At 43.6% G+C, this 24027-nt stretch overlaps 1 long non-coding RNA gene across 1 annotated transcript; it reads right to left on the bottom strand.

Annotated features, from left to right (window-relative positions):
- Positions 1–256: 256 nt before the first annotated feature.
- LOC148136349 (uncharacterized) lies at positions 257–20604 on the bottom strand. The gene is made up of 3 exons (XR_015754653.1): positions 20250–20604; positions 1628–1726; positions 257–378 (listed from the first exon to the last, which is right to left on the bottom strand). It is a non-coding gene; the product is annotated as an uncharacterized LOC148136349 (long non-coding RNA).
- Between the last annotated feature and the right edge of the window lie 3423 nt (positions 20605–24027).

The following is a 24027-nucleotide window of genomic DNA, read 5'->3' as shown; positions in this document are numbered from 1 at the left end:
TTCAGAAATTGCGTGTGTAATTTTACCTCAAATTGTACACGTAGAATGATGGAGCTTTTAAAAAAAATGCATTGCTAAAAAGGGAGGCAATAGCCAGATGATATTCTTGCTAGACGAGTAATATGAGCAATGTTCCGAGGATTAGGGTTAGATGGTAGCATCATGGCTGATGGTGGCATCTGATATCAATAAAATATCGAATGAAAAGGCTAATGATGACCATGAAACTATTATCGACTGTTAGGAAAAAACCCATCTGGTTAACTAATGCCCTTTAGGGGAGGAAACTGTCATCCTCACCCGGTCTGGCCAACATGTGACTCCAGACCCACAGCAAGGTGGTTAACTCTCAACTGCCCTCAGGGTAAACATCCACATCTGAGTGAATAAACAAAAAGAGATTTATATTTAAATCGCAGAGGAAAGCTTTTTTAAAAACAAAATTGTGTTTTCAAACTTTAAAAAAAAAATCACCTTGGTCGGATGGCACTACAGACGCTGCATAATCAGGGAGAACATAAGGAACAAATATACAGAGAGATCTCCGATATAGTCACAACAATAAGGTTATAATAGTAGGTGATTACGATAGTGTGAAAGGTTTGGTTGGTAACGAATGTGTTAAATGAGTTCAAGAAATGTTCTTTATCAATATTTAAATGTTCCTATCAGGAAGCAAGCAACACCTGACCTTTTCTTGTCTGATCAGACAGGGCAAGTGACTGAAGTGATAGGACGGGAACAGTTTGGGTGAGAGGAAATTGTGGGCACCATGGAGAAATAGTTATATAATCGATAACTACAGGTGAGCTGCCTGATGACTGGAGAGTGGCTAATGTTGTACCTTTGTTAAAGAAGGGGTATAAGGAGCAGCCTAGGAACTGTAGACCTCAGTAGTGGGTAAGCGTTGGAGGCGATTCAGAAGGAAAAGGATTTGCATGTATTTGGAGAGTTCAGGAATGATTAAGGACACTCAACATAGTTACTTAACAGGGTGTCTCACAGACTTGATTGAGATTTTTGAGGTAGTCACCAAGAAGATCGATGAGGGCAGAGTGGCAGACATTGTTTATTTGGACTTTAGTAAAGCCTTTAAAAAGGTTGTGCAGGGGAGACGAAGTTGCAAAGTTCGATCCCATGGGATTCAGCAAGAGCTTGCCAACTGGATACAAAATTAGCTTAACAATAGGAGACAGTAATAGTGGAGGGTTGTTTTTCACACTGGAGGGCCGTGACCATCAGTGTTCTCCAGGAATCGGTGCTGGGTCCATTTTTGTTTGTCATGTGTGTAGATGGTTTGAATGAGAATATACAAAGCATTGTTTGTTTGTGGGTGACATTAAAAACTGTTAAGGTAGACAGTAACAAAAGGTTATCCACGAATACAGAGGGATCCTGATCAATTGGGTGAATGGGCTGAAATGTGGCAGATGGAATTTAATTTGATTAAATGTAAGATATTATATTTTAATAAAACAAACATCTCCTTTAGCCTCATTAATTAATTACACTAATTAAAAGTAAGGCCTTGAATAGTGACGTGGAACAAAGAGACCGAGGGGTTCAGGTCTTTGCAGTTTGTGTCACGTGTAGACAGGGTGGTTAAGTGGGTGCTTAGCACGCTTACCTTCATTGCTCAGACCTTGAGGTGTAGGAGTTGGGACACTGTCATGAGGTTATACATGATGTTGGTGAGGCCTCTTCACTGTGATCAGTTCTGGTCCCCCTGTTAGAGGAAGGATGCTATTAAATTGGAGAAGGTTCAGATGATGTTTCCCAGGATGTTGCCATGAATGGAGGGATTGTTTTAGAAGAAGAGGATGGATAGGCTGGGATGTCTGTCACTGGAGAGCAGGAGGTTGAGGGGTGACCTTATTAGAGGTTTATAAAATCATGGAGTGTGTAGATAAGATGAATGGCTGCATGGGAGTGGGATTCAAGACACTGGTGCATACAGTTTGAGAAGAGATGTCAAAGATTTTAAAAAGACATGAGTTTTTCTATCTTTGCACTTATGGGTTGAACTTCCAGAGGAAGTGGTAGCTGTGAATACAATTACAATACTTAAAAGATATTTGGATAAGTACATAAATAGGAAATATTTGGAGGGATATAGGCCAAGCAGAGGCAGGTATGATTAGTTTAGGTGGAATTATAGTCGACATGGATTGGTTAGACCACAGGGTCCATTTCCATGATATATAACTTTGAAACTCTAACTCTCGGTGTCTTCATGTTCACAACTCTCTCTTTCACTGTCACCTCATGAAGCTTCACAACTCTTCCTTATCTCTGCTATCATAAGTATCTCTGTAACATCCTCCAATCACACAATCCTCCCTATCTCTGTCATCTCGATCCCCACAAATCTCTCTGCTAAGTGCCTTTCTGTAATTCCAGCCTTGAGGATAGCCCATTTTTAACTCAGATTCCTGCACCCTGATCTCCAGAAGTTCCTACTAAACCTCTCTGCTCATTTGCCTCCCCAAAACATTAACCAATCATCTATCACCTATTCTAATATCAAAAAGGTATTAGATGATCGCAGCGGGCATGTGTGCTTGATGACCAATATGGATAAGATGGGGGCATTGTGTTCAACAGTTTAATACCAGACACCCTGACCCGATTTTATTCCGTGTTTCTCAGTGATTCCCTCTTTTTGAAGCAGACATGAGTGAGAAGCAGTGGAGAATGTAAATGATACATGGTCTGCATAGTGAGAGGATTCCACCACCACTGGATGTTTAGCCTCCAGCTCCACAATGTCCAATAACCTATCCATGCTATCGCGGATCCTGGCACCAGGGAGGTAACATACTATCCTCAATTCATGTATGTGGCCACAGAAGTGCCTGTCTGTACCCCTGACTATTGAATCCCCGTCACTCTCCTTCCTCCTGTTCTTTGCAGAATCCGAAGCGGGATACAGTATCTGTTTGATAACGGGATGATCACTGGGAACTCCTGCATTTCCTTCCTGAGCCTTTTACTTGATCTGATAGTCATCCATTCCCTTTCCTAACTCACTGAACGTGCTGTCCATAACATCCTCAGTATTGCAGATGAGTTACAGTGAGTCCACTCACAGCTTCAGATCTGAAAAGCAGTTTCCCAGTGACTGCAGATGGGCACACTTCCTGCACATATTGTCGCCAGGGACACTGGAAGCATCCCTTATTTCCCACATTGTACAAGAGGAGAACACCGCGGATCTGAGGTCTCCTGTAACAATGTCTCTCTAGATTCAACTAGTTCTCCTATCGCGAGAACTTAAATGAGCTAGCAACCTTTCTTCACTTCAAGAATGTCCATTATAATCTAAAGCCCCGACCTTTACTTAAGCTGACATGTTATACTTTAAAATCTGTTACAAAATATTCAGCAGATATCTCATAACAATTGGCTATTCCCATTGGGGCCATGTGAATTTCTGAATGGCCTGAACTAAACCTGAGTTTCAGCTTCACCTTCTCCCTGTCTCACCTCATTGTTTTCACCCAACTCCAAAACACACTCACTGAGCCAAGCAACACTCTCAGTGCAGCCCTGTCATTTTCAGTTGTCAGAATCCGGAACATTCCACCTGAAAAGATGCTGGAATTTTAGTGCATAAGGAATTTTAATGGGTAGTTTGCAGAGAACTGAAAATAAGGAGTTTGCAGGTTAACATTACGAAGTGGGTCATTGGGGACTAAATCTGACAGTTACTGCAAAGAGATGAGGTGCAATTTGGATAAATCTGTGCTCCCTCTCAGGGTAATATCTCCTTCCTCAGCTGCAGGGCCCAGAAAAGAGCACACACCCAAAGGGTGATCCAGCCACAAATTTGTCCATCTCTCTGATTTTTGCTTGACAAAAGTATTGAAGATATTTTCACACAGACAGAACAGACAAACCCTTCTATTTCCACAGTTAAATGCCAATTATATTCAGGTCCTGATGTCTCTGCTGACTGTAAAAACCTGTTTTTGAGATCCCAGTCTCAATTAATATCCCATAAAATGAATTCACACAACAAAACTCACAGTTAGTGCAGGATGAATAGTAAAGACAAATATTTATCTTGCACCTCACCTACACCTCTCTGGAAACTATGGGCAATTTAGCTCCCAGTGCAATGGCAAAGGAGATAGGGGTTAAAGAGTGAATAATAGGTGGGGACAGAGCCCGAAGGAACATTTGGAAAGAAAAAGGACTGGATAGTGATCTGGCTGGGAGAGTGCATAGCTGTTAATGGAGGGAACAGGAACCGGTGCCTGGCAGCATCTCAATGGATGTGATGGAAATGGTGGCTGATGTACGTTCTGCCGCAAAAAAGACCCTGAGCTTCCAGTTGCCTGCCACTTCAACACACGAGCCTGTTCCCTGGGCAACATCCCTGTCTCATACTTACTGCAATGTTCCAGTGAAGCTTGATACAAACTGGCAGAACACTCCAGAACATAGCAAATGGCTCCGTATTTTAGTTACAGCAATTTCCCCTCCCATGTGGTCTACAATACCCTCCACCGTATCTCCTCTACTTCCCACACCTCCGCCCTTGAACCCAACTCCTTCAACTGCAACAAGGATAGAATCCCCCAAGTCCTCACATTCCACCCAGGTACAACACATCATCCTCCACCATTTCCACCATCTACAATCAGACCCCATCAGAGGTATATTTCCCTCCCCAGTCCTTTCAGCATTCCTCAGAGACCATTCTCTCTGTGACTTCCTTGTTAGATCCACGCTGCCCACCAACCCATCCTCTACTCCGACACCTTCGCTCGCCATTGCAAGAGGTGGAAAACCTGTGCCCACACCTGCCCCTCACCTCCATCCAAGACACCAAAGGATCCTTCCACATTCAGCAGAGATAGTTCCTACATTCAAACATCTCACCTATTGAGTCCTTTGCTCTCGATGTGGTCTCCTCTACAGTGGGGAGACAGGACGCCAACTTCCGGAATATTTCAGGGAACATTTCTGGGACACATGTACCAACCAACCCCACTGCCCTGTGGCCGACAACTTCAACGGCCCCTCCCACTCTGCCAAGGACATGCAGATTCTGGGCTGCCTCCATCGCCAAATCGAGCCATCCGAAGCCTGGAGGAATAACACCTCATCGTCCGCCTTGGGACCCTACAACCACACAGCATCAATGTTTCCTCATCTCCCCTCACCCCACCTTATCCTAGCTCCAACCCTCCAACTCGGCACTGGCCTCTTGAACTGACCCACCTGTCCATCTTCCTTCCCCATTATCTACTCCACCCTCTCACAATTACCTCCCATCTGCATCTACCTATTGCCTTCCTAGCTCCCTTCCCCCAACGCCCTACACACCCCCTCTTATTTATCTCTCAGCACTCTTTCCCACACCGCACATTCCTGATGAAGGGCATATACCTAAAACGTCGATTCTCCAGCTACTTGGATGCTGCCTGACCTGCTGTGCGTTTCCAGTGCCACATGTTAACGAAGCTGGAAGAACAAAACCTCATCACCCACTCGGGGACCCTTCAGCCCTTTGGCCTCAATAACAAATTCAATAATTTTAGATCCTGAACTCTCCCACGTCCTAGCGTCCTAGCCCCCTACCCCACACACCAGGCCTTGTTATTATACAGCCTGCTATTACACACTATCTGTGATTAGCCACTAACAGTCCCCATAAACAGCTATTCACCCTCCCCCAGCCAGGTTGATATACACTCCTTTGTCCAATTTCTCCTCTCTCTCTTTGGGCTCTATTCCCAATCATTTACTCTTTAACCTATACCTTCTGCATATAAACCAACATTTTTTCCTCAGTCACATTAGTTCTGAGGATGGTTCATAGGATCAGAAATGTTAACTCTGACTTGTCTTCATAGATGCTGCCAGGCCTGCTGAGCTTTTCCAGCACTTTCTGGTTGTTGTTTATCATTTCCATCATCCACAGTTTTTTCTGGTTTTTATTTAGCGGGAGCTTCTAATTCATGTCAAGCAGCCTACACCGTGTGTTTATAAACCGCCCCAGTACCCACAAAATACATTTTTCTCCCAGTCTATGCTACTCCCATCACACTCACTGAGTCCCCCCTCACAGTGACACTGCGCCTGCACAGCTCATGGTCACGTGTTGGCCTGCTAGCCACACCCCTCATTCACTTCTATTGGCTGGAGGATCACACCAACTCTCCTACTGGTCTGCAGCTGCTGTCAATCACCTGGGCCCCATTATGTCATGTTGGTGGGATCCTCCCATAAGTGTTGGAGGCTGAAGGGTGACCTCACTGAGTTTTATAAAATCATGAGGGGCATGAATGGGATAAATAGACAGGTCCAGAACGAGAGGGCATAGGTTTAAGTTGACAGGGAAAATATTTAAAAGGGACCTAAGGGGCAACTTCTGTCAATCAGAGGTTGCTGCATGCATGGAATTTTCGGTCAGGATAAGTGGTGGAGCCTGGTACAATTACACCATCTGAAACGCATCTGAATGGGTATATGAATAGGAAGGGTATAGAGGGATATATGCCAAGTGCTGGCAAATAGGACTTGATTAGGTTAAGACATCTGGTCAGCATGGACGAGTTTGACCGAAGGGTCTGTTTCTGTGCAGTACATCTCGATGGCTCGACGGCTTTGCGGTGGGATGAGCTACATCATTCACAGTGAATGGGGCATTATCACAGAGCATAGGGGCTGGGGGCTATTCAGCCCATTTGGGCTGTACTCTCTCCCTCTGCAGATGCTGCAAATCTGTCCCAACTCCCCTCCCATCTGTCCATAGCCCTCCAAATCTTTCCTTAAAAAGTTGAATTCCAAATTTTTTTGACAGTAACTGTTGAATCTGCATTCAGCTGTTGTTCAAACTGTTCCAGATGCTCAGAACTGACTCATTAAAATAATCTTCTCATTTTTACCTTGCATTATTTGCCAGTTACATGAATGTAGTTACTAAACATTGTGACAAACTTTCTACTTTCCCTCTGTGTCAACTAAATATTTGGAGACAAATCTGCTCCTGGTCGAAATCACGATAGGGGGAGGTTGGCTAGGCAGGGGCTGTTTTCCCTGGTGTGTCGGAGGCTGAGGAGTGACCTCACAGAGGTACATAAAATCTTTAGCGGCATGGACAGGATAAATAAGATAAATAGACAAAGTCTCCCCCCTGGAGTGGGGGCTTCCAGAACTAGAGGGCATAGGTTTAGGGTGGGAGGGGAAAGATATAAAAGAGACCTGAGGGGCAATGTTTACACACAGGGTGGTACGTGTGTGGAATGAGTGGCCAGAGGAAGTGGTGGAGGCGAGTACAATTGCAACATTCATAGGTATATGAATAGGAAAGATTTGGAGGGATATTGGCCAGGTGCTGGCAGGTGGGACTAGATTGGGCTGGAATATCTGGTTGGCATGGATGGGTTGGACCGAAGGGTCTGTTTCTGTGCTGTATATCACTGTGATGAATGACCTTTCAGCAAATTTTTTTATCGAAATAGCTAGTTCTCCCCGTATTCTATGATGTTGAACTTGCTAACCAGTCTGTTGTTATGTGGAACATTGTGTCTTCCTGAAGTCCAAGTTAACGATGTCCATGCACAAAGCCATGTTGATTCTCCCCAATTATTTGCCTTTCCAATTACATGAAAATCCTGTCCCTTAGAATCCCTTCCAACAACTTGCCTGCCACTGTCTTCAGGCTCACCGGTCTATAGTTCCCTGGCTTTTCCTTACCACATTTCTCAAATAATGGCACACATCTTCCAGCACCTCACCTGTGGTTATTGATGACACAAATATCTCAGGGAGGGTCCCAAAAATCACTTCCCTAGCTTCCCACAAATTTCTGGGATACATCTGATCAGATGCCAGGGATTTATCCACCTTTATCCATTTTAAGACATTCAGGGTATCCTCCTCTGTAACATGGACACTTGCCAAGTTATCACTATTTATTTGTGCAAATTCTCTAGCTTCCATGTCGTTTTTCAGTAAAAACCAATGTGTAATATTCATATAGAATCTTTCCAACTTCCTGCGGTTCTATAGTCAGTCTTGTTGATCTTTGAGGGTCTCTATTCTCTGCCTGGTCACTCTTTGTCCCTAGTGTATTTATAGAATCTCTTTGGATTCTCCTTAAACCTATTTCCCAAAGCCATCGCTTGTCCCCTTTTTGCCCTCCTGGTTTCCCTCAAGTATTCTCCTACTGTCTCTATACTCCTCCAGGGATCCACTCAAACCCAGCTGTCTGTACCTGCCATATCCCTCCTTCATTTTCTTGATCAGAGCCTCAATTTCTCTTGACAGGCAGCATTCTCTACGCCTCCCAGCCTTGCCCTTAACAGGAACATACTGTCTGTGTACTCTCATTGTCTCATTTTTACAGGCCTATGGAGGCAATGGCAGATATGGACAGAGAATCAATCATTCTCAGTAAAGAGGAAGTGTTGGGAAAGGTAACAGCCTAAAGGTAAAAGGGGAGCCTGGCCGTGATGGAATGCATCCCAGGGGCTAAAAGAGATGGCCGGGAAAATAGAAAATGTGTTCATGATAATTCGCGAAAATTTGCTGGACTCTGGGACGTATCTGATAGATTGGAAAGCTGCAAATGTGATGCCACTATTTAAAAAAAAAACACCCATTAGTTTAACTTCTGTAGTGGGGAAAATGCTTGAACCTCTCAAGGAAGTAGTAGCGCATTATCTGGGCAGAAACTGTCCCACTGAGCAGACACAGCATGGATTCATGAAAGGCAGCTCATGTGTAACGCATTTACTTGAACTATTTGAGGATATCACAAATGCGTTGGACAAGGGGGCCCCGGTGGATGTAGTGTATCTGGATTTCCAGAAAGTAATCGACAAGTTGCCACATGAAAGGCTGCTGTATAAGATAAAGGCTGCACGGCGTTATGGGTAATGTATTAGCATGGATACAGGATGGGTTAACCAACAAAAAGTAAAGAATGGGGATAAACGGGTGTTTGGATTATTGTTGGCACTATAACTGTTTACAATTTACACAAATGTTTTGGAGTTGAGGACCAAGTGTACGGTGTCAGAGTTCAGATTTGATACAAAGATGAGATAGAGCAATGTGTGCAGAGGCCACCGTAAGTCTGCACAGGGATACAGATAGGTTGAGTGAGTGGGTAATGATCTGGCAGATGGAGGACAATGTTGGGAAATGTGGGGTCATCCATTTTGGTCGAACTAACAGTAAACTGGATGATGAAATGGTGAAAACTTGCTGGGTGTCCTTCTGCATGAATTACAGGAAGTTGGTTTGCAGGTGCAGCAGGTAATTAAGGCAGTGAACGGAATATTGTGCTTCCATGCTAGAGGGATGGTTATGCTGCAGCTGTACAGGCCACACCTGGAGTACTGTGTACAGGTTTGATCTCCTTACTTCAGCAAGGATGTACTAGCACTGGAGGGGGTGCAGAGGAGGGTCACTAGTTTGGGCCTGGAGTTGAGAGGGTTGGTGTATGTGGAGAGATTGAGAAAACTGGTTCTATACTCATTGTAATTTAGAAGAATGGGAGGTTGGATGGGGTAAAAAAAAAAACAAAATTATGAAGGGAGTAAGTAAGATAGAAGCAGGGAGTTTATTTTCACCAGGGATGGGTGAAACAAGAGAACATAGCGTCAAAATAAGGTGGAGCAGATTTAGGACTGAGTTCAGGAGTAACTTCTTCAGCTAAAGGGTTGTGAATCTGTGGAATTCCCTGCTGAGTAAAGCAGTTGAGCTATCAACTTTATTTGCCTTTAAGGCAAAAGGTAGATTTGTGAACAGGAAAGGAATTAAGGGTTATGGTGAAAGAGCAGGAATGTGGAGCTGAGGCCATGAAAAGATCAGCCCTGATCTTATTGAATGGCAGAGCAGGTTTGAGGGGTCAGATGAAAGTTTTTGCCTTGTGCCATCAAAATTGACCTTTGAAAAGTTAAGTTTCTAAATGGGAAAATCTGGTGTATTATTTTCTGGAACTATTTTAAAACTAGTAGAATCAGAGAATCCCAGAATCCCAACAGTGTGGAATGAGACCATTCGGCCCATCACATCGATACTGACGCTCAGAGCCTCCTAACCTCCCCCTGTAACGTTGCATTTTCCAGGGCCACACAACCTACACATCCCTGAACACTACGGGAAATTCAGCCTGGATAATTCAATCTACCCTGCACATCTTTGCACTGTGGGAGGAAACCAGAGAACCCGGATGAAATCCACGCAGACAACCCCAATAAGGTGATCATCCCTTTCTTATTTTCCAGTTCCACCCAAATAACTTCACTGGGCGTACTCCCATGAATATCCTCCCTAAGCACAAACATAATGCTGTCCCTAATCAAAAAACGCGACTCCCCCTCCTCTCTTCGCCCCGTTTCTATTCTTCCTATAGCATCTATACTCTGAAACATTAAGCTTCCAGTCCTATCCATCCCTGAGCCACGTTTCTGTAATACCCATACTATCCCAGTGCCATGTTCAAAACCATACCCTAAGCCCATCTGCCTTCCCTGTCAGGCCTCTTGCATTGAAATAAATGCAGTGTAACTGCTCAGTCTGACCTCATTCTCTGCTTTGCCCTTGCCTGCCTTGACTGTTTGACCTCAGAACTGTACCAGCCTCAGACATACCTCTTTTCTCACTATCTATTTGCAATCACACCCACTCCCTCACTGGTTTAATGCCTCCTGAGTAGCATTAACAAATCTCCCTGCCCAGATATTAGACACCTTCCAATTCAGGTACAATCCATCCTTCTTATGCAGGTCAACTCTACTCCAGAGGAGATCACAATGATCCAAAAATGTGAATCATTTTCCCCTGCACCAGCTCCTTAGCCACCCCTCCAGCACCTCCTCCTCTGTAATATGGACATTTTTCAAAATGTCACCATTTATTTCCCCACATTCTATATCGCCCATGTACTTCTTCACAGTAAACACTGATGCAAAGTACTTGTTTCCCTTTCTCGCCCATCGCCTGAAGCCCCACACAAAGACTGCCTTGCTGATCTCTATTTTCTCCTCGTTAGCCTTTTGTTCTTAATGTATTTATAAAAGCCCTTTGGATTATCCTTAACCCTAAATGCCAAAGCTATCTCACGTCCCCTTTTTGCCTCCTGATTTCCCTCTTAATTATACTCCTACTGCCTTTATACTTGAAAATTATTTGGATTGGAATAAATGCAAAATATTACATCTTGATAAAACAAACCAGGGTAGGACTTACACTCAATAAAAGTAGGACCTTGAGTAGTGATATGGGAACGAAGAAACCGAGGGCTTCACGTCTTGGAAGTTTGTGTTACATGTAGACAGGGTGGTTAAGAATGTGCTAAGCACACTTACCGTCATTGTTCAGACCTTTGAGTACAGGAGTTGGGACATTATGTTGAGAATGTACAGGATGTTGGAGAGGCCTCTTCTGGAATATTCTGTTCTGGTTGTGCTGTTACAGGAAGAATATTATTAAAATGGAGCAGGTTTCAGAAGAGATTTACCAGCATGTTCCCATGAATGGAGGGATTGTGTTCTCAGGAGAGGCTGGATAGGCTGGGAATTTTTTCCACTGCAGTGCACGAGGTTGAGGGGTGACCTGATTAGAGGTTTATAAAATCAGAAAAAGAGTGTAGATAAGGTGAATAGCCAGGGGAGAGGGGGATTCAAAACTCGGGTGCATTCATTTTGAGAAGAAATGAGAAAGGTTTGAGAAAAGACATTAGGGTTTCAAAAAAAATATACGTGTGGAATGAATTTCCAGAGGAAGTGGTAGCTGTGAATACAATGACAATATTTAAAATACATTCAGATAAGTACATAAATAGGAAATATTTAGATGGATGTGGACCAAGCGGAGGCAGGTTCAATTAGTTCAGTTTGGAATTATGGTTGGCATGGACTGGTTGGACCACAGGGCCTGTTTCCTTGCTATATAACATTATGACTCTAATCCTCACTAACTCTAAATTCCTCCATCCTCAACTCTCCCGATCACTGCCACCTCATCCAGCCTCACAACTCTTTCTTATTTATTTAATTCCTCTCCAGCCACAGAACGCTCCCTATCTCATGTCCTCCAGTTTCTCAAATCTCTGCGATATGTGCCTTTCTTTACTTCCAGCCTTGAGGATGCCCTCATTCACTCCGATTGGTTGGAAGACAAACTGGTACGACCTGGTCCTCTAGTACTGCCCTCTGCCCCCTATTGGCCTGCGCTGACATCAATCACACGAGACCCATTGTGAGGTGAGTGGTGTGATCCTCCCTCTATCTGCCATAGGATGAGGTTCATCATTCACACTGAATGGTGCAGTATCACAGAGCACAGGGGCTGGGGGCTATTCAGCCCGTTGGGACTGTACTCTCTCCCTCTGGAGATGCTGCACATCTGTCCCAATTCCCTTCCCATTTGCCCATAGCCCCCCAAATCTTCCCCTAAAAAGTAAAATTCCAAATCTGTTTATGAATAACTGCTGAGTTTTGTCCAGCTGCCAATCAGACTGCTCCAGATGCTCAGACCTTACTGAATAAAATAATGTTCACATATTATTTGCCAATTACCTGAAAATAGTTACTAAAATTGTGACATTGTTAACAATTCCCTTCTCTCTGCAAATTAAATATCCTAGACACAAATTTGCAGCTGGTCAAACTCACTGCTTAACCTTGTCAGCTGCAAATACAATTATCTGTGCTTCTGCTAGCTCTCTACAAAAGAGGAACACATCTTATTTTCATTTATTCGTGTCATAGAGATGTACACCACAGAAACAGATCTTTAGTCCAATTTGTCCATGCCAACTAGGAATCCTAAACTAATGGAATCCTAATCCCAGCTATAGATCCGTATCCCTCGAAACCCTTCCTATTCATGTACCCAATCAGATGCCTTTCAAATGTTGTAATTGTATCAGCCTCCACTACTTCATCTGGCAGCTCATCCAATACACACACCACACACAGCTTGAAAACTTTGCTCCTCAGATCCCTTTTAAATCTTTGCTCTCTTGATTTAAGCCCATGTGATCTTGTTTTGGAACCACCTAACCTGGGGGGAAAGACCCTGGCTGTTCACCTTATCCATGCCCCTCATGATTTTACAAATCTACATGAAGTCACCTCTCAGTCTTTGACTCTCCAGACAAATTACCCCCAGCCTCTCCCTGTAGCCCAAATCCTCTAACCCTAGCAAAGTCTTTGTCAATCTTGTCTGAACTCTTTCAAGATTCAGAACATCCTTCCCAGAACAGGGGAGTTTGAACTTAAAACAGAATTCCTGAAATGGCTTAATCAATGTCCTGTCCAGCCACAATATGATGTCCCAGCTTCTGTATTCAATGCATCGACCAATAAATATAAGCATACCAAACACCACCTTCACTAGTCTGCCTATCTGCGACTCTACTTTCAACGAACAATGAATATGAACTCCATGGTCTCTTTGTTCAGCAACACTCCGAATGACTTTACCATTAAGTGCATAAGTCCTGCCCTGATTTGCCTTTCCAAAATGCAGCACCTCGCATTTGTCTAAATTGAAGTCCGTCTGCCATTCTTTGCTCCAATGGCCCATCTGATCAAGATCCTGTTGTATTCTGAACTAACCTTCTTCGCTGTCCACTACACCTCCAATTTTGGTGTCTTCTGTAAACCCACTGACTATATCTCATATATTCACATCCAAGTCATTTATTTGAGGACCGAATATCCATTCCTGCAGCACACTGCTGCTCACACGCCTCCAGTCCGCAAAGCAACCCTCCATCACCACCCTCTGCCTCCTACCTTCAAACCAGTTTTGTATCCAAATGGCTAGTTCTCCCAACATTCCATGTTATCTAACCTTGCTAACCAGTCTGCTTTGTGGAACATCGTTCGGTGTCCATATAGACAACGTCCAAAGTCTGCGTTCATCAATCATCTTTGTCACATCTTCAAAAAAACGCAATCAAGTTAGAAAGAGAGAATTACTCACACAAAGTCATGTTGACTATCTTTAATCTTTCCTGGTCTTTCCAAATACATGTAAATCCTATCCCTCAGAATCCCTTCCAACAACTTGCCTGCCACTGACTTCAGGCTGCCTGTTCTCTTGTTCCCTGGCCTTTCCTTACCACCTTTTTAAAATAACAACACCTGTCTTCCAGCACCTCACCTGTCACAAACGATGATATAAATACCTCAGGGAGGGGCACTGCTTTCCTAGCTTTCCACACATTTCTGGGATACACCTGATCAGGACCCAGGGATTTATCCACCTTGATGCCATTTAAGACATCCAGTACCACCTCCTCTGTAACATGGACACTTTTCAAGTTATCACTGTTGTTAACTATCAAGTTCTCCAAACTCTCCAGAAAAGAGTAGCATAGTATCTCTCCCACCTCCTGTTGTTCCACAGATGGCCTTCTTGATCTTTAAGAAGTTGTGTTCTTTGTCTGTTTTTTCTTTTATCCTTGATATATTTGTAGAATCGCTTTGGATTCTACTTAAACCATTTACTAGAGATATTTCATGTTCCCTTTTTGCTCATCTGATTTCTCTTGAGTATATTCCTGTAAAAACATGAACCTGTACTCCCAATTCCTCCGCCTCTGCCATATTTGCTCCGAGGAGAAGCAATTCCACTCCAGGACATCCCAGAAAGGATTCCTATTTCAAGGACTATATTTCCCTCCCTCGTGATCAACAATGCCCTCCAATGCATATCCTCCACTTCCCGTACCTCCATCTTCCTCCCACACCTCCAACCACAATAAGAATATAATCCACCGGTCCTCACCTGCCACCCCACGAATCTCCAGATACAGCGCATTAACCTCTGGAATTTCCGCTACCTACAGTCAGACCACACCACCAGGGATATATTTCCCTCCCCAGCCCTTTCTATGTTCCACCGAGACCATGGGATATTTGGTGCTGATGTGCTGCCCCACTGATACCTCAGTCACTCACCCTGCCCAATGGTCTAATGATACTATCGCTAGATGGATAATCCAGACACCCAGATAACGTTCTGGGGCCTAGAGTTTGGATCCCGTCACAGCAGACAGTGGAATGTGAATTCAATAAAAAGTTGGAAGTAAGAATCTATTAAAGACCATGAATCCATTGTTGATTGTTGCAAATAAAAAACCCATGAGATTCACTAATATCCTTCAGGGAAGGAATCTGCCATCCTTACCTGGTCTGCCCTACATGTGACTCCAGACCCATAGCAACGTGGTTGAATCTTAACTGCCCTTGAGGCCCAGCCAGTGACACCCTCATCCTGTGAATGAATTAAAAAAAGGTCAAGTCTTGTATACAATCATACTATTCTTACAGATAAGTGATCTGTTAGTAAATTTGCTTCTCAATTCCCGGCTGACTATTTATTTCTCAGTTCCACCTGTACAACTTGCCTGGATGTACTTCCAGGAATATCCTCCTGAAGCCCAGCCATAATGTTATCCCTCATCAAAACCACCTCACCCCCCTGCTCTGCTGACCCCTTTCTATCCTTGCTATAACATCTATACCTTGGAACATTAAGCTGCTGGTCCTAACCATTCCTAATTCATACCTCTGTAATTGCTATAATATCCCAGTGCCATGTTCAAAACCATATCCTGAGCTCCTCTGCCCGACCTATCGGGCCTCCTGCATTGAAATAAATGCAGTGTAACTGCTCAGTCCGACCTCATTCTGTGCCTTGCCCTTGCCTGCCTTGACGGTTTGATGTCTGAACTGTACCAGCCTCAGACTTGGCTCTTTCCTAACTCTCTCTTTGAGTTTACCTCCATTCCTTCACTGGTTTAATGCCTCCTGAATAGCACTAGCAACTCTTCCCTTTCAGTGCAGTACAATCCATCCTTCTGATGGAGGTCAATTCTAGCCCACAAGAGATTCGAATGATCCAACAATGTGAACTCTTCTATTCCTATGTCATTGATACCAATAAACAACAGCCTCCCCTCAAAATGGTTATTCTCCCCTTTAAGAATATTCTGCTCCCTCTCTGAGGCATCCTTGTACAAAAATTACACATTCGAATAATAAACCTTACACTCATCACATCATTATAAAAGGATTACACAACACATGATGGTTTGGGGAGACCTTTTGAGAGAATGTGATGATTCAAAGGAGAATTTTTAAGCTGCAAATGGGATTGATCTGGAACGCAATACTCACAATGCAAATATCCAGGTCCTGATGTACTTAGTAATTCAGAGTTTGGCAGAACATTTACTGAGATTACCATCTGAATGTCCCCCTATAATATCCTGTAATACAAGTTTATAAAATCTGTCACTCTCAGTTCAAGTGAGAAACTCACACCATCCCTTCCTCGTGGCCCAGGATTACTGTACATATTACCCTTGAGGACATCAGCAGTCAACTCAGGGAGAAATCTGTGGGTTTCTAGGAGATTCCACCTTGGGATCCCATGTGACTGAACACAGCAGTTCTTTGGCATATTGGAGAAAATGATCCAAGCGTCAGTGAGATATGGGAAACAGGAATTACTTTCTTTTCTTTCATTCGGTGCTGCCGCTGTACCTCATCAATAAGACATGAATGTGAAAGGCTAATGCCTTATGATGGGCAAGTTGTCTCCACTCTAACCAATGGGTAGCAAGCTCCTCCCAATCACTCCAAAGAGTATCCCTAAAAAGACAGCAACTCTGCATGCTTCCCACTGCCCAGTGCTCCCGGTAAATGTTTGGAAATATGGGAAGAGGGGAAATCTCCTACAAAAGGCACAACTGTAAAGGTCTAAGAGGATTATAAAGAGATGCACAGAGGGAGAAGTGGGCAGCAAGTTGCCAGATGGGGTGCAACTTGGGAAATTGTGAAGTTGGTCATTTTGGAGGAGATAATAAAAGAACAGAGTACTATTTAAATGGTAGAAAGCTGCACCACAAAGGGACCAGGGGTAATTGTTCTGGAAACACGGAAAGCATCCTTATACAAAAATTACACATTCGAATAATAAACCTTACACTCATCACATCATTATAAAAGGATTACATAACACATGATGGCTTGGGGAGACCTTTTGAGCGAATGTGATGATTCAAAGGAGAACTTTTAAGCAGCAAATGCGATTGATCTGGAACGCAATACTCACAATGCGAATATCCAGGTCCTGATGTATTGAGTAATTCAGAGTTTGGCAGAACATTTATTGAGATTACCATCTGAATGTCCCCCTGTAATAATCTGTAATACAAGTTTATAAAATCTGTCACTCTCAGTTCAAGTTAGAAACCCACACCATCCCCTCCTCCTGGCGCAGGATTACTGTACATAGTTACAACAGGTCATCAGGAAGGGGAATGGAATGTTTTGTTTAGAGGGTTTTCAGTATGAGAGTTTGGAGTATATACCTGAGAGTAACGTGAGGAAGTGGTGGTGAGACCACCATATCTGGAATAAAGTGAGCAGTTTTGGTCGCTTTAGATAAGGAAATGTGTCACTTTATTGGAGGCATTTCAGGGAAGATTCACGAGGAGAAAGTGCGGACTGCAGATGCTGGAGATCAGAGCTGAAAAATGTGTTGCTGGAAAAGCGCAGCAGGTCAGGCAGCATCCAAGCAGAAGGAGAATCAACGTTTTGGCCATAAGCTGAAGAAGGGCTTATGCCCGAAACATTGATTCTCCTGCTCCTTGGATGCTGCCTGACCTGCTGCGCTTTTCTAGCAACAGATTTTTCAGCAGGAAAATTCACTGGGATGATCCATGGTTTGGAGGGATTATCTTTTAAATAAAGGCTGAACAGGTTGGGACCCTACTCACTGGATTTTGGAGAAAGAGAGGTGATCTCGTTGAGATATATAGGATTCTTAAGGGGTTTGACAGGATAAATAGTGAGTGGAAGTTTCTGAGTGTAAATACTGAAAAGGGAGTCTGGAACCAGATTCCGGGTCAGTCGCGGAATCAAGGGCTCTGCTTCAGATTCGTCAAGTTTAAGGCGACACAGAGGCGGGTAAGGGGTTTCAGTAGCAATGGAGCTGGGGTGAGGAGGAGACAAACAATGTTTAAGAGATTGGAATTCCCTGGTTTTTGGGATTGTGCAGATGTCTGATCAGAAGGTCACCTTGGGGTCAGATATAACAGCAATATTGTGAAGAACATATTTCTGCCTCAGACAGTTACCAGGGAGAGGGAGAGGCTCAGCAGTAAGAGAAAGGAATTTGGAATAACAACTGAAGGCAATGGGTTTAACCGTTACAATGTTTCATTGGAGGAAACTGCAGCTAATCGAGTAGTGGGAATGTGATAAGCAGTTTGGTAACTGAGTAACAGTGGAACAATGGAGAGGGATGGTGGGGAGGGAGAGCTGGGCAGTGTCAGTGTACATGTGAAACCTAACATGGTGCTTTTTCACAATGTCAACTCCTGGCAGTATGAAGGTGAGATACAGGAGAGAGCAAGGATAGATACTGGAGGGACACCAAATGCAAGGAATTCAGAAAGGAAAAAGAGAGTGGAAATGGAGCAGGATTTTCCAAAAACCGTGAGGTCAAAAGGAAGTTTTTTAAAGAAGGGGAGAGAAGGGCATAACTAGAAAAGACAGACAGACAGAACAAGGAACAATATCTGTGAATCGGTGAGGAGGAGGAGGAGACAGAGTGTTGGAAAATCTGTGGTTTAGCGAGCTTTGGGTAAAATGTAAAGATGAGCTCTGATAAGGCTTAACAAGAGACTGGAGAAAGATGTAGGTTGAGGAAAAAACCCAGGAACACCACGTGAGGCAGTTTGGCTCAGTAGGCTCGTGGGAGGGAGGGAAGCAGCAGATCGGATTATCTCAGTCATGGTGACAGAGAAACTCCATGTGCTCCTCACTTGTTGTTGGAGGGGAGGATAGAGACGACAGGATGATGGACAGTGTTTTACAAGAAACAAATCCAGGGTTATTGATATTTAAAATGAGTGAACAACCCTGATGTATTTAGCTTTTATCCAGAATATTAAAACAAACGACTGAAGTCCTGGTTCGAATCCCATCTTGGCAGATGGTAGAATCTGAATTCACGAAAAAATAAGTGGAATTAGGAATAACCTGATTTCCATGAAACCATTGTCAATGGTAAAAATAATCCTGCCAACCTGACAGCAGCCCAGCCAGCTACTCACTGTACTAATCACTGCAAAGTCTCAACACAGGAATGAAACTGGATGGACCATGTGGCATCCAACAAGGCACCAGAAATTACAACCACAGAATCATCCCTCTCGATGGTGCAACGTCTAGTTTTTGGTGCCAAAATGTGGAGAGCTGTACCTCAGACTAGTCAAGAAGCAGCCTGACATAGTCATATTCACGGAATCATTCCTTACAGACAATGACCAGACACCACCATCACCATCCTAGATATTGAGAGTGTGGTGCTGGAAAAGCACAACAGTCAGGCAGCATCAGAGGAGGAGAATCGACGTTTTGAGCCTCAGACCTTCATCAGTCTGATCTGGTGTGCTTTTCCAGCACAACACTCTCGACTCTGACCTCCAGCATCTGCGGTCTTCAATTTCTCCTAAAATCTCTGGATATGTCCTGCCCCACTGGCAGGACAGAGCAGACAGAGGTGGTGGCACAGTGGTGTACAGACAGGGAGGATTCGCCCTGGGAGTCTCATGGCTCCTGCTGATTACCATGTACCGTCCTCCCTTGGTTGATGAATCAGTTCTCCTTCGTGTTGAACAACATTTGGAGGAAGCACTGAGGCAACAAAATGGTGTCAAACGTACTCTGCGTACAGGATTTCAATGTCACAATCGAGACTCGCTTTGCAACAGAATTACTGACTGAGCTGGCCAGGTCCTAAAGGACATAGCTGCTCAACTGAGTCTGCAGCGGGTAGTGAGGGAACCAACAAGAGGGAAAAAAAACATACTTGATCTCATTGTTATGAATTGACCAGCTGTAGATACATCTGGCCATGACAGTATCGGTATGAACGACCATCACACGTTCCTTTTGGAGACAATGCCTTGCCTTAAAACAGTTGAGAAAACCTCCACTGTGTTGAGTGGCACTATCACCGTTCTGAATGGGACAGACTTCAAAGGGATGTAGGATCTCAAACAGGGTATCTATGAGGTACTGTGGGCCATCAACAGCAGCAGAACTGTACTCCAGCACAATCTGTAATCTCATGGGGTTGTAAATCCTGCTCTCACCCATCGCAATGGACAGTAAAGGAGGGCGTGCCATGAGCAGCACGAGGCAGATCTAAAAATGAAGTGCTAATCTGGTGAAAATATCAAACAGAATTACCTGCATATCAAACAGCATCAGCAGCAAGCAACAGAGCTAAGTGATCCAACATCCAATGCAACAGATCGGAGCTCTGCAGTTCTGCCACATCCAGTTGTGAATGGTGATGAACAATTAAACAACTCACTGGTGGAAGCATCATAGATATCCCCAACCTTACTGATGGAGGGGCCTCACACATCCATGCACCAGATAAGATGACAGCATTTTCAGCAATCTGCAGCCGGAAGTGCAAAGTGGGATGATCCATCTCAGCCTTCTCCACTGGTTTCTAACATCACAGATGTGTGTTTTAAGACAGTTCGACTGAGTTTGAATAACATCAAGAAATGGTTAAGTAGTGCAAAGGCTATGATTCTGCCAACATTCTGGCAATAATACCGATAGCTTGCACTCCAGAACTTGCCACCCACTGAGCCACGTACCGCTCCAGCACTGGCATCTACCAAAAATGCGAAACATTGCCCAGGGATGTTCAACACAAAAACACAGGGCAATCCAACCCAGGCAATTTCCCTCCAACAGTCTACACTCGATCAGCAGTAAAGTGATGGAAAATTTCATTAACGGGAAATCAAGCAGCAGCTGCTCAGCAACAGCCAGCTGAGTGACACTCATTTTCGGCTCCACCAGGGCCACTCAGCTCCCGATTGTGGTACCACCCTGATTCACAACCTGACAACCAGCTGAATCCCAGAGGTGAGGTGAGGGTGATAGCTCAGTCCCACTCCAACACCACTATTTCTAGCTGATTTCACCCTTGTCTCAGCTCATATACTTTCATCCACATTGTGTTATCTCTAGACTTCATTATCCAAACTCACTCCCTGGCCAGCTTCCCACATTCAACCTCCCTGTAATCTCAAGAACATCTAAATATCTGCTTGTTGATTCATCAAAAGTCTCCTATTCATAAGCAAAAACATAGAATCATAGAGATGTACAGCATGGAAACAGACCCTTCGGTCCAACCCGTCCATGCCAACCAGATATCCCAACCCAATCTAGTCTCACCTGCCAGCATGTGGCCAATATCCCTCAATTTAAATTTCCCACACTTGATTTAATTCCTGGCTGTGATAATCCCTAGCTCCCTGCACCACACACACTTTGAGACCTCGACAACCCTTTTTCTTTGAGACTCCCAACCATTTGTTAATTCATTACTTCATCTGTGTGGCTGTTTCTACAGTTGGTGAAGCAGCATGGTGTGAAATTCGCAGCCAAAATCTCACAGGTCTGCTCTCCACCTTTAAGACATCCCTCAAAATCTGCTTTTGATCACCTGACCTAATATCCCCATCTCTGGCCTTATGTCCAAAGTTCTCAATAGTATTTTTGTGAAATTATGAGCATGATAATAAAAATTCAAACTGTTGTTGATTTGACATTATTTTCAAATCATCACTGTTGCTGTAATGAATAATCTGTAATGTCTGTTACCCAACCACATTGTGGGAGCACCATCACCACACAAACTGCAGCTGTACAAGAAAGTCAAACATCTCCCTCTCCACAAGCAACAGGGCTTTGGCATTAATCACTGGTATCTGTGGAAGGAGATCCCAAAGACTCTATACGAGAGAAAGACTGCACATGCACCCAGCCGGACCTTGCCCCCTACAAAGATGGCGGCGCTCACTCAGGCCTGCAGCCGCACTGAGGCAATTCCTCATTTACTGCAAACACGGGACTAGGACGTTCAAATTTGTGTTTTCCGACGTGCACAATTTGTTTGTAAAACCTCTCCGCTCATAGCAACACAGTTTTTCTCCCGTTTCCCTGTTTATTTCTTTCCTTACCGTATCCTTTCTCTCCATAACTTCCCGAGCATTCACGACATCGACTGTGCGCCGTGCGTGAGGGTGATCACATGGTTCATTCACGTTGATTGGTTGGAGGAACAACATCCCGCTCGGTCATCCAGCTCCGCCCGCCATCCTTTCATTGGTCCGGTGCTGACATCAATCACCCGGAGTCCCTTTGTTGGCTAGAGCATGCGCAGTGCGTCCTGCTTGAGCTGTTATGTTGGGTAATGTGGGTAATGTGATGGGGGAGTTTACTGAGGGTAAGAATTCCCTTTGTGTGAGCTCTGCAGTAGATTTCCTTTATTCATGGAGGGAATTGCCTTCCTACTCATGACTGTATAGCTGTGATTGATGAATCATTGCCATCTGAATCAGTACATAAACACCCCATTTTCCCTCCTTTACACAACATCTGAGATCTTTAGCACATTGTATCACGCTCTTCTTTGGAAACAAAAAAAAACATGAAATAGAGCCTCAAGGAATCGGAGCAGGAGTAATGCAATCATCGCCTTCACCTTGTTCCCCCATTCTATCAGATCATGGCTTGGCCAACCCAGACCTCAACACCTCTTTTATGCTTGATCCGCATAGCCCTCAACTGCTCAATATTTCAAAAATCTATCTGCACCTTTTTAAAATAATTCGAGATAGAATCATAGATTCCCTACTATTTGGAAACAGGCCCTTCAGCCCAACAAGCCAGAACAACCCTCCGAAGAGTAACCCAACAGTTCCCCTCCCACATTTAACTTTCACAATTGTTTGGGCGAGAAAATTCTAGCCATTCACAGAGAGAAAAAATTCTTTACTTTTTCTAAAATGAATGTTCCCTTAGTAATGTCCCCTGGTTTGAGACTTCACTGGTGCTAGAAGATCTAGTCAACATCTACACCGTCAAGCTCCTCAGAATCTTGTTTCCATAAGATCACCCCTGCTTATCTGTTCTTAATAGGTCAACCCTTTTATCCTCAAAGCAGCTAAGTGAATCTTTTTTGAATGGTCTCCGATGTTAGTTTATCCTTTATTAAATATGGGAGCTAACACTGCAAGTGAGGACTCAACAACAGCCAGTGTGGTTAACCAATCCTCAGTCCATGCTAATACATTACCCCGATACCATGAGCTCCTAAATTGTGCAATTAACTTTTATGTAGCACCTTATCATTTACATTTTTAAAATCCAAATATAGGACATCATTGGATTGCCCTTTATCAGCCCTGCTTGTTATCTTCTCAATGAACTGTCGTAAATTTGTCAAATATAGTTTCTCTTTCACAAAACCCAGTCTACCATGTTTAATGATAAGCTTTTCTAAATGTCCTGCAATTTTTTTCTTTAAGACTCGACTCTGTAGATTCTTTCAGTAGATTTGCTAAGTATGATTCCCCTCTCTTAAATCCATGCGGACTCTGTCCAATCCTGTCACTGTTCAGTAAGAAACTTGACTGTACTCCAATATAGCTAGTAAATGTATCTGTATTTATTTTTTAAAATTGATTATTTATAAATGCTGGACCCATGCAATATCAATGAATTAGTGACTCTGAATTTGGGTTATAATGTTTTTTGTTAATTCCTTTTCCTACTGTGTTATGCAAACAGCACCAAGTGATCACTCTTAATTGTGAGTAACTTTGAAAATAATAAATTTTAAAAATGACATCCCAAAATGCTGCCTCATTATTATGCAAGGGGGATTTTGCATTCTATAGTTTGCAGATAAAATTGAACAGATTTTTGCTGCAATTTGGCCAGACTGCAGGTTACACCACAGTGGCAACTCTGTTGTCAAATTCTTACTTGGCACTGCCCAAGGCGATACTGATGGGACTTCACTTTGCCATTCTTGTTCACCAGCTTTATTTCCAGGTTTAATCGTATAATCATTCTAGAGCTTGTAATTTTAGACAACTTCTCTTTTAGGTACAAATGTAAATATCATACTGAAATGTTGCACTTAATGGTA

The sequence above is a fragment of the Chiloscyllium plagiosum genome, unplaced genomic scaffold, assembly GCF_037043375.1.
Source record: "Chiloscyllium plagiosum isolate Xiang-an unplaced genomic scaffold, Cpla_swu_hap1 HiC_scaffold_46, whole genome shotgun sequence".
Taxonomy (NCBI): Eukaryota; Metazoa; Chordata; class Chondrichthyes; order Orectolobiformes; family Hemiscylliidae; genus Chiloscyllium; species Chiloscyllium plagiosum.
Note: the sequence above shows the minus strand (reverse complement) of the source record. Positions and strands in the feature narration are given on the sequence as shown.